General features: G+C 40.3%; 1 protein-coding gene and 1 non-coding gene across 19 annotated transcripts in view; one reads left to right on the top strand and one right to left on the bottom strand.

Moving 5' to 3' along the window:
• Positions 1 to 13,590, bottom strand: part of ctbp1 (C-terminal binding protein 1) — a 182,246-nt gene that overhangs the window by 88,243 nt on the left and 80,413 nt on the right. The window lies entirely within an intron of this gene.
• Positions 6,559 to 6,630, top strand: trnav-uac. Its single transcript has one exon. It is a non-coding gene; the product is annotated as a tRNA-Val (tRNA).

The raw sequence follows: 13,590 nt of genomic DNA, 5'->3' as shown, positions 1-13,590 counted from the left end.
AGCTCTTTGCAAGATTTACTATAAAATATAATGACTGGGTATTTTGTATGCAAACGTGGCACTGTAATGTACTACACACAACCGTGAAGTAAAAGTCCAATTTTATCTGGTGACAAGACATCAGAGAAACTCTTATCTTTTCAAATAGTATCGAGGGATCATTAACGTCCACCTGAATAGGCAGCGGGCACCTCAGTTTAACTATCATCCAAAGGACAACACCTCTGACAACGTAGTGCTTCCGAGCACTGCACTGGGAGTGTCAGACTGTGAGCTCAAAGTCCTGACAAGTGGCTTGAACCCACAATGCCACAGTATGACTGCTTGTACTTGAGCTGTAATATGAATTTACATTTCCCGTCTCTAGCTCCTACTTAGTGCCTCGCTGTTACAGAGGAAGAACATTTCTGTTTTGTGTGAAAATTGTAACTGGCATTGCAGGATTCATTTAGTTTGGCTTCAGTGTTGAAGACAGCGATTTTGGCTTGAAGAAAAGATGCCATTAAAACGTGAACACCATTCTTATTAGGTTCCAGTTGTTTTGTTTTAAGGCTGAACTTGTGCAACCAATCTGAAATGTCCGATTTGAATGAGATTGACATTCGCATGAGTGCACAAAATAAAAATCAAAAACAATTTGTAAACTATGATAATCCTTATATTTCATATAGTACCTTTTACGTCAGGAAGACGTTCCAAAGCATTTCACAGGACAGTTACAAAGTGACTGTGCTTGTTGTGGGTGAGTGTGGCAATAGGTTATATTTCAACGAAAAATTGAGTAAGGGAGGTATCAAAGCATTTTCATCCCATTCAGAGCTGGGTAGGAGATGGAAAAATAAATGGTGGATTTCAGCTGCAACTGCTTCTTCCACCTGCTGCTGCAAGAGCAGCAGAGTCTTAAAAGATCATTATTCCCACTCTCTCAGGCAAGGAATGAAGTGAAGATTACAATAGAGGCTCAGATGAAGAATGTCCTTCGGTCCATTTGATCTCATCTTTCCAGAATACCCGCCCAACCATTTTGAGAAGAACTAACACTGTTTTTACAAAAAAACACAAATGCTCAGTTTAGGTTTTTAGGTCCAGATGATAACATATGCAAACCAAAAGAAAAGGATTGTACAATTTCTATTGTAAAGCAGAAAATTCATTAAATCTAAAATAACTGTTCCAAATGATGCAAAGAATCATTTGCTAAATTAATTTTAAATCTATAGTTTTAGACAGCATCTGGCATTTCACAACAAGAGGATGTCTCAAAGCTTTTTACCTTTAAAATTTAGAAAAACTTAAATTACAAACGGAAAAAGAGATTCATTTACATTGCAAATATTGCTTTTTAATTCAATCCCAAGTAAAACTGATTATACTTCATACTTCCTCAAATTACAAAAATGTTAATTTGATTTTGTTCAACTGAGTTCATCAGCATTGTTGTACATGAAACTTGGTTACATATTGCTCAGTCTATAACTTTGCTGGATGTGAGAAATAAACACTGGCTGACCCATTTATAAAAATAATAATAATAATAATCCTTGCATTTGATATAGCTCCTTATCACATCGTTAAGACGTCTCAAAGCGCTTCACAGAATATATTGTAAAGCGAATTGACTTTGTATCTTGTGGGCGAAATGCACTTTGGTGCAGTTCAGGTCTGCTTCCAGTCACACTGTGGACACACAGTGGTGGAAAGGAAATGAAGTGCACTTGCAACTTCTGCCTCAGACTGGCCAGTTTAGTCAAGCATTAATAAATACCGAAAGAAAATCTTATGCATTCCTAATGCTAACTGTAACAATGTCCTGTCATTACATACAAAGAGTCATAGCTTTCTGACCGAACAAGAAAGCATTGCACAAATCAACTACTTCAACAGTGAAATATTTCTTCAAACAAAATGTAAAACATTGAAGAAATGCCAGTTACAAGAAGACTTACTGGAAGAGAGTATAGACAATGTCAAACTACAGAATAACGTTTCAGAGAGTCATCACTAAATTAGACCTTGATTTTCTAAAATATAACCCATACCTGAGTGAGTAGCAGCCAACCAGTTCTCAGCCACGGCAGCACCAGAACAGTGTTCAAAATGAAGTTGCCAATCTTAAACTGCTGACCCAACAATTATTTTGTCCCGTAAGAATTTAAATGTGTTCTTGTGAACCAGTTCTCATGAACAAATTAATGGTACAGTATAATTATTATAATAATTAGTATAATAATCCCTCCAAAACAATAATAAAATTGGTCATTTTCAATCCATGACTGTTTGTGGGACACTGCTGTACGCAATTGGCTGCCGTGTTTTGCCCACAAATGTACAGTCAATTCACTTTACAGCATATTCTGTGAAGCGCTTTGGGACGTCTAGAAGACGTGAAAAGCGCTATATCAAATGCAAGGATTATTATTAGAACATAGAATATTATACTACAGAAACAGGCCATTCGGCCCAGCTAGTCCATGCTGGTGGTCCACGGCAGCCTAAACCTTCCTCAATTCTCTTTTCCCTTACGTGTGCATCAAGTTTCCCCTTAAATAGGTTGATGCTTCTGCTTCAATCAAAGCTCTGGCAGTGAGTTCACATTCTCACCATCTTCTGTATAAAGAAGTTCCACCTAAACTCCTTTTTCGATCTTGTTGGCGCATTTCACCCAAAAAAAAACTTTCACTCAACATTAATAAAAACTGTAACATTTGAATGGAAATTAAGTAAAGATATGAAGTACTGAAAGCCATTGTTCCATAAGAGGCAGTGTTGCTCTGAATATGGTATTGCAACATGCATGTTGTGCACAAGGCCTGATTAGGATGTGGCAGACCAACCAGGACCCTAGACTAAAAACCATAGTCATGGTCAAAGATGTAGATTTTAGGCAGGATTTAAACACAGATAGAGAGGGAGCGAGATGGAGAGTTCCAGATGTTAGGGACACACTAACGGAAAGCATGGAGGTTGTAGGGGCTGTGAAGCAGGCATGAGTTAGCCAAGCTTATGGGTGAGCAGAAGTGTGGAGCAGGAGATTCTAGAAATGGGAGGTGATAGTGCGTGCAGGGGCTTATATGTGAGGAACTTGAAGATGAACTTGCATAATAGTATACAGTGACTTATACAGTACAAATGTAAACATTTGGCAAGCATTTCGATTTTCTGAGCCAAGCGCAAATTAAACACATTTTTAATTTAATTTAGGTAAAAATGGAATGCACTGGCTGAAAGGGTGGTGGAAACAGATTCAATAATAACTTTCAAAAGAAGATTTGGGTATTTACCTGAAAAGAAAAAAAATTGCAAGGCTATGGGGAAAGAGCAGAAGAGTGGAACTAAACGTACACTTATAGTTCTTTCAAAGGGCCAGCACAGGCACGATGGGCCGAGCGGTCTCCTTCTGTGCTGTAGGATTCAATTATTTTATTTTTAAATTGATTCAACAAAACAAGTGTGAGAAATATGCTTAGATGCAAACCATCCAAATAAAGTCTTCACACTGTACTTCAAGTATCAAGTATTTTTCAGAATTTGTTTTAAAACATAATGGATGTGAAACACTGCGCTAGTTATTGACTATTTAGACTAGGCAATCATACGGATGTCACAAGAGGTACTGTCACAATCTTATTTACCAATACTTTCACTGCACTGCACAGTATCTCACCAGTCACAACAGAAATGAATGAGGATTTAAGCCTCATTTACAAAGTGATTTAGAATCAAAGAAAATTTTTAGATCAAACATGTTAAGCGCAATTAAGCAATTAGAATAATAGGTTCATTTATTGCAGGGTTCACTGTAGCATAGCTGGGATCGTTTTGACAAGAGTCAAGATGGGTTGTGCGGTTTAAGGGAAAGTTAAAAATGCAGGTCTGTGCAAACTTTCCTTTAGGCATGTGCTTGCAATTTTTAATAAGAGATAATAATAAATCCTTCCATTTGACATGGCACCTTATCACATCGCTGAGATGTCTCAAAGCACTTCACAGAATATACTGTAAAGTGGATTGACTGTGTATAGTATAGATTGACAAGTGAATTGACAATACAAGTTGACTGACAGTACAATGGGCGTGAACATGGTCACCTCAGGAACCTACGTTTGAGTGCAGATCATAATGTGATGTGAATGCTCTCTCTCTGCCTGTGGTAAAGATTCCATTGAAATGGCTTCACTCATTTCCTCATGGTTGGGGGTAACACAGTGTAATGGCTGGCATTCTGACACAGGGAGCCTACAGGGTGGCTGGTGTGGGAAGCGTCACACTTGGAGGTTTTCCTTTAATGTTGGAAAAGCATAGAGGGAACTCAGCAGTGCTTTAATACACATTGCTGCACATAACCCGAAAATACTGCGACGTTGACATGGAGTAACTAAATGTATTTTAAGTATACGTTTATGTATAGGCAATATGTGTAATTTTATTCATTTAAGCTCCGATCATCTGTCCTGACAGTGAACCATGAACCGCTCCCCTCCATTCTCCCCCTGCTCGCTCAGTCTTTTAGTTTATGTCTCTCCCCCTCCCTCATGCTCTCTCCCTCAACTCTCTCTCTACCCCCTCTCTCTCACACACACACTCTCTCTCTTTCCCTCACACACCGTCTCTCCCAGTCACTCTCTTTCACTCCCCCACTTCATACATCTCAATCACTCTCGCAATTACTCTCTCTAACTCTTCCCCTTTCCCACACACACTCTCTCTATCCCCTCTCAAACACCCTTTCTCAATCACTCTTCCTCCATTTCTTTCTCTCCCGCTCTGCCTCACATTCACTCCCTCCCCCCCACACTCTCCCTCTCTCGCTCAATCTCTTTTGCTCTCTCCCCCTTCTCATACACATACTCTCCAGACTCCCCTCTTCTGCCCTACTCTCTTCCCTCCTCTCAATCCCTTTGTCTCCCAAATCAGTTGCACACCAATCACCATCTGCAGTGACAGGAGCCGGCGCAGTTGCTAAGGTTGTAGTTGGTAAGAGAAGCGCTTGCCTTCCTGACAGAATGCAGTAATGGCTGGTATTATTTTCACTCTCCGCGCTGTGTCCTCCCAACCGCCGGCTCCTGCCACCGCCATGGGAAGACTATCACCAGGGAGGGAGGGAGCAGAAGTTGGAATGTTAGAAATGGTCTCGGGCCAGATAAAATCACCTGCTGGGCTGGATGCGGCCCACGGGCCGCCAATTGGACCACATTGCTTGAAAGGAAAAGAACTCAGTGACTTTATGCCCTGGGCGACGATGTAGGCATCAGTTCTCCGAGGCCACAAGGGGGCTCTGAGACCAGGATCACCCACAGCAACAAACAACACCTGTGCAGAGCGAGCGGCTGTCGATGTGACAGAATGGGCTGCCCCCCACAACTGTCAGGTTATTTGTTAAACCTCATTTAAGTTAAGTACAGGATAAGTTTATGTGCCAATAATTTTTTGTTCAGTTTGCTCATTTTAAAACCTGTATCACTCAAGACTTTAATAATCAGGCAGAACCTCACATAAGGCATTTTATGTAAGAAACAGCAGATATTGACAGCATGATGAAAAAAGCCATGTGATATAATTATCCTTGCATTTGATATCGTACCTTATCACATCGCTGAGACAGAATATACTCTAAAGTGTAAAATGACTGTATTTTGTGGGAGATGCTATGAGCCAGGGTATTATAATCAGGAATTCATCATAAATGCAATTTGTTGTTGTTAGTGTGTGTATGTATGTGTGTATATATATATACACACACACTATATATATATATATATATAAAATCCCATTGTAAAAGTCGACCTTGACTGAAGAAAGAAGAAGGGTGGAAACAACTTCATTCAGTCACTAGAAATGAAGGCAAATTCCCGTGGGTTTATATAGGGCTCCTCAGAGGATAGAGCATTACAGGAACACTTTTACTTTCTGAACTCCCGAGTTAGTCTCACAGTCAAGAGCAATTAAGAGGAAATGCTGCAACATTCTGTCATGACCAAAAGACAGCAATTAACAGAACCAACTTCTTCTATGGATGGTGCAGTTTAAGTCGCTCGCTATTAAAATATTGAACTTTATTTTTCTTAACAAATATCAACTAATGTTGCTCACTGGGTACATCCTTCCCATGTTACTTCTATTCAAGAGGATGTTATACCAACCTTCATCAAGGCCGTCCATACCGACCTGTCCGCTCCCTTCACTCAGCTGCACCAAGTCCCCCATCTACTCACCCCACCATCGGTGGTCAGGCCTTCAGCCTTCCTGCCCCCACTCTTTGGAACTACAGCCATCAGACCTCTGCCTTGCCCCCTCCCTTGCCTCCTTCAAGACACGCCTCAAGATCCTCCGCTTTGACAGCGATTTCAGTCACCCTCCCCACCCCTCCTGATCCCAATCAATCACTGGGACAGGGAGTCATCCCACTCAGCTCCTGTTAACTCTGCAACCTGTTAACCTAGCTGGACAAACAGAGGGAAAACTTACCAGACACCAATATCAATGGCAAGCTATGGGGTTTTAGCTGGTTAGACTCCAGCAGTTCCCCAAGCCTTGGCTCTTGCCAACCTGCGCCTGTGGAGTCCTGTAGCTCAGTGGTTAGAGCACTCGCTTTACAAGCGAGAGACCTGAGTTCAATTCCAGGCAGGGCGAAACCTTGGGCTAGTTTCCTTACTCCACACACCTAATAATAATCCCTCCAAAACCCAAAACAATAATAAATTGGTCATTTTCAATCTACGACTGTTTGTGGGACAATGCTGTGCGTAATTGGCTGCGCGTTCGCCCACAAATATACAGTCAATTCACTTTACAGTGTGTTCTGTGAAGTGCTTTGGGACGTCCTCCCGACGTGAAAAGCGCTATATCAAATGCAAGGATTATTATTACTTTCTGTAATTAGGTAAACAGGATGTGTCCCTCCAGGGAGAGAGTGCGCATTCCATTCCAACAATCTATCTCTGAGATTTGCATGTGTTGGTGGGATGCATGGAAATCTCAGTTTGGTTTGGATACTCTTAAGCACAGGGATGGGGTTCCACATGTGTCCGACACCCAGTTGACCAAAAGAAAATGGGCTTTGGATTGAGTTATACCCATGATACTATTTGAAGGGAGTTTTAATTTCTGGTGTCCTGGCCAACTATCTTCCACATTAATTGATCATTCACTTTATAACTGTTTGCAGAACTTTGCTGGCGCAAAAGCCTATATAGCATTTTCCTACAAAGAAAGTCACTACACTCAACAGCATTTGCAATAAAAACACTTTGAGACCTTTCGGCAAAGTAATGCAATGAAAATGCAGCTCTTTCATTCACTTACAAAATGGGAGGATTCAGGAAGCTCGAATGGAGGGAGATTTCAAATACATGTACCCTGACTGATGACCCACTCAACAACATAATCTAGAAGATCTAGCTTCAGGTCGACAATGAATGAATCTGGCCACACATGTGACAGAGGTCTTTTCTGTGGAAAAATATAACAATAATCCTTCAACTTAGTACAGTGTCTTTCATGTCAGGAGAACGTTGCATTGCGCTTCTCTACAGGGTATACTGTAAATTGGAGTGACTGTATTTTGTGGGTGAAAGCGGTAGCTAATTTGTGCACAGCAACTTCTCACCAACAGTCATGAAGTGAATGACTTTCTTTTTAATTTTGGAGGATTGTCGGCCAGAACACTGAGAAAAAATCTATTTGCGAATCATGCCATGGGATCTTTTAAGTCTACTTGAACAAGTTTAACATCTCATCTAAAGGACGGCACCACCAACAAAACAGCACTCCCCAACACTGCATTGGAGTTTCAGCTGAGAGTGTGCGTCCCAAATCCCAACATGGGGCTTGAGTCCACAACCATTTGATTCAGGGGCAAAAGTGCTACCGACTGAGCCAGGCTGACAGGCATTCTGATCTCAGAAAACTGAAATCAGTGTAGGGTTTCCAGAATCATCACAAGCCAATCCAATCTTCTGTATGGAATTGGGAGAAATAGCAAAACACCTCCTTGTCTACAAGAATAGCCAATCCAGAGCGACTGATCCACCGTGCTTAAGCAAAAACAAGCAAGTTTGAGCAGGGAGATATACATTATGATCAACAGTAGCCTTCAAAAGATAACAACCTCCCAAGGTCCATCATATGTCCTATGTCTGAATAGGTCATCCACTCAACAACAACAAATTGCATTTATATAGGGCCCCACACACAGGGCAATGTCCCAGAGCACTCTCTCAAGCAGGTGAACTGGTGAGTGATTTGGGACCCTACCTTGCATGAGGGGTGTTATATGAATGCAAGTTGTTGATTTGAAGCATTGGCTGCAGGCTTACCAGCCCAAGCGACGTAATTCTAAAAGTCTACGTACTAGTGAGCATCAAACCCGTGGTTTCTCCACAAACAGTCCATGCAACAGTATTCTGACAAATGGGCTAAGAGCTAACTATTTCTTCCCTTCCCATAATTGTGTTCATGCCAATTTACTGTGTCCTTTTGAGAGACCAGCTAATCATGTAAATGAGCAAAGATGTGTATGGTTCGCTGTAGGAAACCTGTAGTAAAGATGAATAGGTAGACAAGAGACCAACCGAAAAGGAAAGGACTGTACTGGTAATGGCTATGGCTAAGTGCCAGAAATGGAACTGCAGAACCAGCGATGACAATATAGAAGCACCCATTGATTCTACAGACAACTAATGATCAGAGGTCTGGCAGACTCTATTTACTGAAACATCCAGAGTATTTTATATGCTCATTTAAAATCCTGATCACGGCAGAAATAGGAAGGCAACCATTTTTGAAAGACTTTAAAAAGCCGCTTTCCATGTTTGGAGCTGGCCTGGTTCCTGTTTTGCTGAAACAGAACCCAACTGGTGAAGAATCATCTAACATTTGTGAGTCCATAGCATATTGGTTAGTGTGTTCACCTCACAAGCGAGAGGGCTTGATTCCTGGGGGCAGGGCAAAACCTGAGGCAGCCTCAAATTCCAATTGTGGAGTCCTGCAGCTCAGTGGTTAGAGCACTCGCCTCTCAAGCGAGAGACCTGGGTTCGATTCCCGGCAGGGTGAAATGTTGGGCAAGTTTCCTTTTCCACATGCCTCAGGTTTCTCTAGCACTAAATAGGAACCCAGTTATTAGTTGATTGGCAGATCGCTTTCCAGGGATAATAATCCCTAACAAAAAAAATGATCACCCAATCCATGACTGTTGGTGGAATACTGCTGTGTGCAATTGGCTGCCCCATTTCATCCACAAAATATAGTCAATCTACTTTACAGTATATTCCGTGAAGCGCTTCGAGACATCTGAACAACGTGATAAGGCGCTATATCAAATGCAAGGATTATTACATAAAATGTTATTTTGAGATGACCAATGTAATCGACAGCATTTTACTCAGAGTCAAACTCTTATGTTATCCACTACAAATATCTGCAATTTATTACATTCTCTCTTACAAACTGTGAGCATGAAGGTGATTACTATGCAGTTACTAATAATGAAACAATTCCTCTTGAGTAAGTCTTGCTGCATCAATTCTTCACTGGGACAATGGTACTACTGTTCAGAATACTATATTACTTGATGCTTAGAAAGAAACCAAGACAATCAACATAGACCTGATGGCATTACTCATCAGTTACATACAATATGTTAAACAACACACATTGTTAAATGTAGCAATCAAGCAAATGTAAAATTGCTCAGTGGCCCATTTGTCATAGCAGCACAAAGTACATAAACCCAAACATTTTAATATTGATTCTTTTGATATGGTTTAAGCAACAAGTCAATTCATTTCATGCTACTGTACAGAGTCCTACTGTGACTGACTATATGCAGGGATAACAAAAGATACAAAACACTCCAAACATTTTTTTAACAAAACATGATGGAATCAGATATCATTAAACTGGTACAAATTCTTCCATAGTCAGTACTTCCTGCTGCAAAGTACTTCCCGACCATTTATGGCATCAGGTACAAACAGCATACACGTGTATATGGAAGGAACATTCCCCCATTGTGTAATCAAATGTAACCATTTTTAGCAAACAAATTATATTTAGAAGTCCCATAAAATACTTGTTATTTTTTTATAATTCTTAGTTTTATTTTCTGGGAATTTTGTGCTATTTTGTTTTGTGCATTAAAAATCTCATTTTATTTATTTTTATTACATTTACATTAATGTAATAAAAAGAAAGAACACATTTTTAATGGATAAACCAACATTAATACCACCTCTCCCATTGAACCTTCTCCATCTACCACTCACACTACCTGCCAAACCTTCCTGAAGCAGCTCATGCTGCCGTGACCCCCAAACTACCGCTGTAACACTGCTCGCCACTGGCTCACTCGCTTCTAATCCCCACACAAGGTCTGCCTTAACTGACTGGTCACACAGCACTGAGCAACAGCGCCGATTCTGACTGGGCTACCACTCTCTCGTGGTGGTGCGAGTGGCTTCAGGAAGGCTAAGTTGGTGGTGTGAATAGTAGTGGTTAATGGTTGCTGTTTTTGTTTTGTCATATTATGATATTCCACCCACAAAATAAACAGCCAATCCACTTTAAATTGTATCTTGTGAAGCACTTCGAGATATCTCAACGACCTGTTAAAGTGCTGTATCAAATGCAAGAATTATTATTATATTTTGTTTCACATTATTTTGTATTTACCAAAGAGATGGGGTTCCAACTACATTGTTGTGTGGGTACTGAGGTTAAAACTATGGATCAAGGCTTCTTTAATTACTTCTCCAAATTACTGTCAGTCCACATCAATAAGTATACATAGGTTGTTAGTCAATTGGCGGATCGCTTTTCCAGGGTAAATAATCCCTTAAAAATCATAATAATTGGGTCACTCAATCCACAACTGTTTGTGGGACACTAACCATGTGCAATTAGCTGCTGCCTTTCGCCCACGAAATACACAGTCAATTCACTTTACAGTGCATTCTGTGAAGCCCTTTGAGACGTCTCAAAGACGTGATAAGATGCTAAGTCAAATTCAAGGATTATTATTAATATAAATATGTTCACGGAACAGATTATAAAATTATTCTAACGCTCCAGACTTCACTGCAGTAATGAGAGAAGTCTGGAAGCTTCACGATCATCAAGGTCCTTGCACAGCCCAGCATTGCAAGCAAAGATCACTGCCTCTCCTAAACCATTCAATCAAGGTCAAACAATGTGAGGTGCCCAGATCAACACTGTACAGGTCATCCCAGTTATACTGCTATGCGTTGTGATGTTAAGGTATTCTGCTGTTTGCCTACAAATTACACAGTTTAAAGTGTATCCTGTGACGTGATTCAAGATATTTTGTTAAAGTGATAGTGTGCTACATTAAATGTAAGGATATTATAATAAATATTGAAGGAAGCATAGAAAAAACATAATTATCCTTGCATTTGATATAGTTCCTTATCATGTCCTGAGGGCTGGAAGTGGCCCGTGAGGGTGTGAAGACACAACCCCCTAAACATTCACACACAGCTAGGTAACAACAACAAAATTACATTTATAGAGCGCCTTTCGGTAAGTCTGTGTTCCATCGGTAGTGTGCTTTCATTTTGTTCTTGGTTGAACATTTATTGATTTATGGCTTAAATCAAGAAAATTTAATCAAGAAAATTTGATTGAGGGGGTTAATGGGTGATCTGATGGAGGCATTTAAAACAATAAGGAGGAACTGTCAGATAGATTAAAATTATTATTTATGCCTGGCTAATCTGTTCAGCGTTTTGGGACGTCCAGCGCTTTGGGACGTCCTCCCGACGTGAAAGGCGCTCTATAAATGTAATTTTGTTGTTGTAGTCCATCATTAGTTTTAGCTGGGCAAAAGCTAGTTGCCTTTGCTCAATCAAAACAGAAAAATGAAACCTCAAGGAATAAATCTCATATCACTATTTTTGCATTCGGCTTTTTGCACATTGCATTTGTTTTATTTTCCTTCTCAGAATGTTACAGCCAAGAAAGAGGCCATCTGCCACATCAAATCTGCCCTGGTGGTTTTCTTTCCATATGAGGCACCCAATTTTCTTCCACTCTCCTGCTCTCACATATTCTTTAACATTCCTTTTATTAAAACATCTATCCAATTTCCTTTTAGAAGAATTCATAGCCTCTGCTTCAGCGACAGTTTATTGCGGAGAATTTCATAACTCAGCTACCCTCCGGGTAAAGAATGTGCAGCAAGAGGGAAAATGCCGCATTTCTACCTGGCATGTCCGTCCCACAATTAGAAATCCTGATTGTTTTAGGAATTAAGGACATTACACATATCAACATTTACTGGCATCATTCACACACCAGGCTGCTGTTGTAAATAGGTTTATGACCATAGCAATCTGTGAAGTAGTTGCAAGAACAAATCAGTACTTTACATCAATGAAAATGATTGCAATCAGCCAGTGCTATAACTTTATTTTGTTTGCTTATCAAATGGAAGATGCCAAAGGCGTGGAATTGAACACTTCCAATTTGGTCACCACAGTCTGCATCAAATACTCCTCATGCACAGCAAAGCTGCATTTGTGGTGCATTTACATTCCAGGGATGCTACAAACGCAGGAAGCTCTGTCAACTCTTAAGTTATCAGAGGAAGTGAACTTGTTGCCATGAGTAAAGTTAATTGAGGGAATACATGATGTAACTCTTTAAAATTAGAGCTTAAAGGATCTATGCAATCTTTCCAGCCTTGCGTCCTAGCCCACCTATCGACGAACTATAAATACACAATCACAGCTGGTTAAACTCCAGGAGGACCAATGCATACTCTGGGGTCATCAAGCCTTGATTCTTGCTGACCCGTGCTTAAATATTCTCCGGGATTAAGTGAAGTAGCATGCATCTCTCCAGAGAAAGAGTGCTCATTCCGTTCCAGACACAGGGAAACTTCCGTGCTTAGGCGGCTTTACAATGTAAAGTGGAACTCTCAGTCTGGTTTGGATACTCTTAAGGTTGGTGATGGGTTTCACATGCGTCAAGACACCTGGCTGACCAAAAGGAAAATACTCTTTTAAAGTGTAACCTCTGAAGCGATTCAAGATGTTTCATCAATGTGATAAGATGCTACACCAAAACACTATTATTGTCATTATTATTCCCACTCCACCTGCTCCACCGTTAATAATCCATGTCCTCTAAAACTTATTTCCAAAGTAGCTCAATCTCAACAACTCAATTTTCAAAAACTGGACTAGTTATATATAGCGTGTGGTCTAATTTTATTAATCCAAAACATTACATTATAATGGGTTCAGACTGCAGGATAGGGCACATTAATATTGTAATCCAGTAAACCTTCAGCTCAGTGTATTATTGATAAACCTTTTTGATCTTTCCTGAACACTTCCACATGCTAAATCTCTTATTTCAGCAATATTACATGCCTGAATTCATTTCCTTCCACACTTACTATCTCTTGCAGCAGTGAGCTGGCATCTGTTAACTCCCTCCAAATTGACACCTCAGCAATACCTTTAAAGCCATTAGTCACCAAACACATCACCCATAATTCATTCAAGGCATATCCATCATTTCTACTTTGATGGTAGAAAAGTTGAAATGCAGTGTAATAATAATATTTGC

The sequence above is a fragment of the Callorhinchus milii genome, unplaced genomic scaffold (assembly GCF_018977255.1).
Source record: "Callorhinchus milii isolate IMCB2004 unplaced genomic scaffold, IMCB_Cmil_1.0 Scaffold1, whole genome shotgun sequence".
Taxonomy (NCBI): Eukaryota; Metazoa; Chordata; class Chondrichthyes; order Chimaeriformes; family Callorhinchidae; genus Callorhinchus; species Callorhinchus milii.
This window is presented reverse-complemented; position numbering and strand designations above follow the sequence as displayed.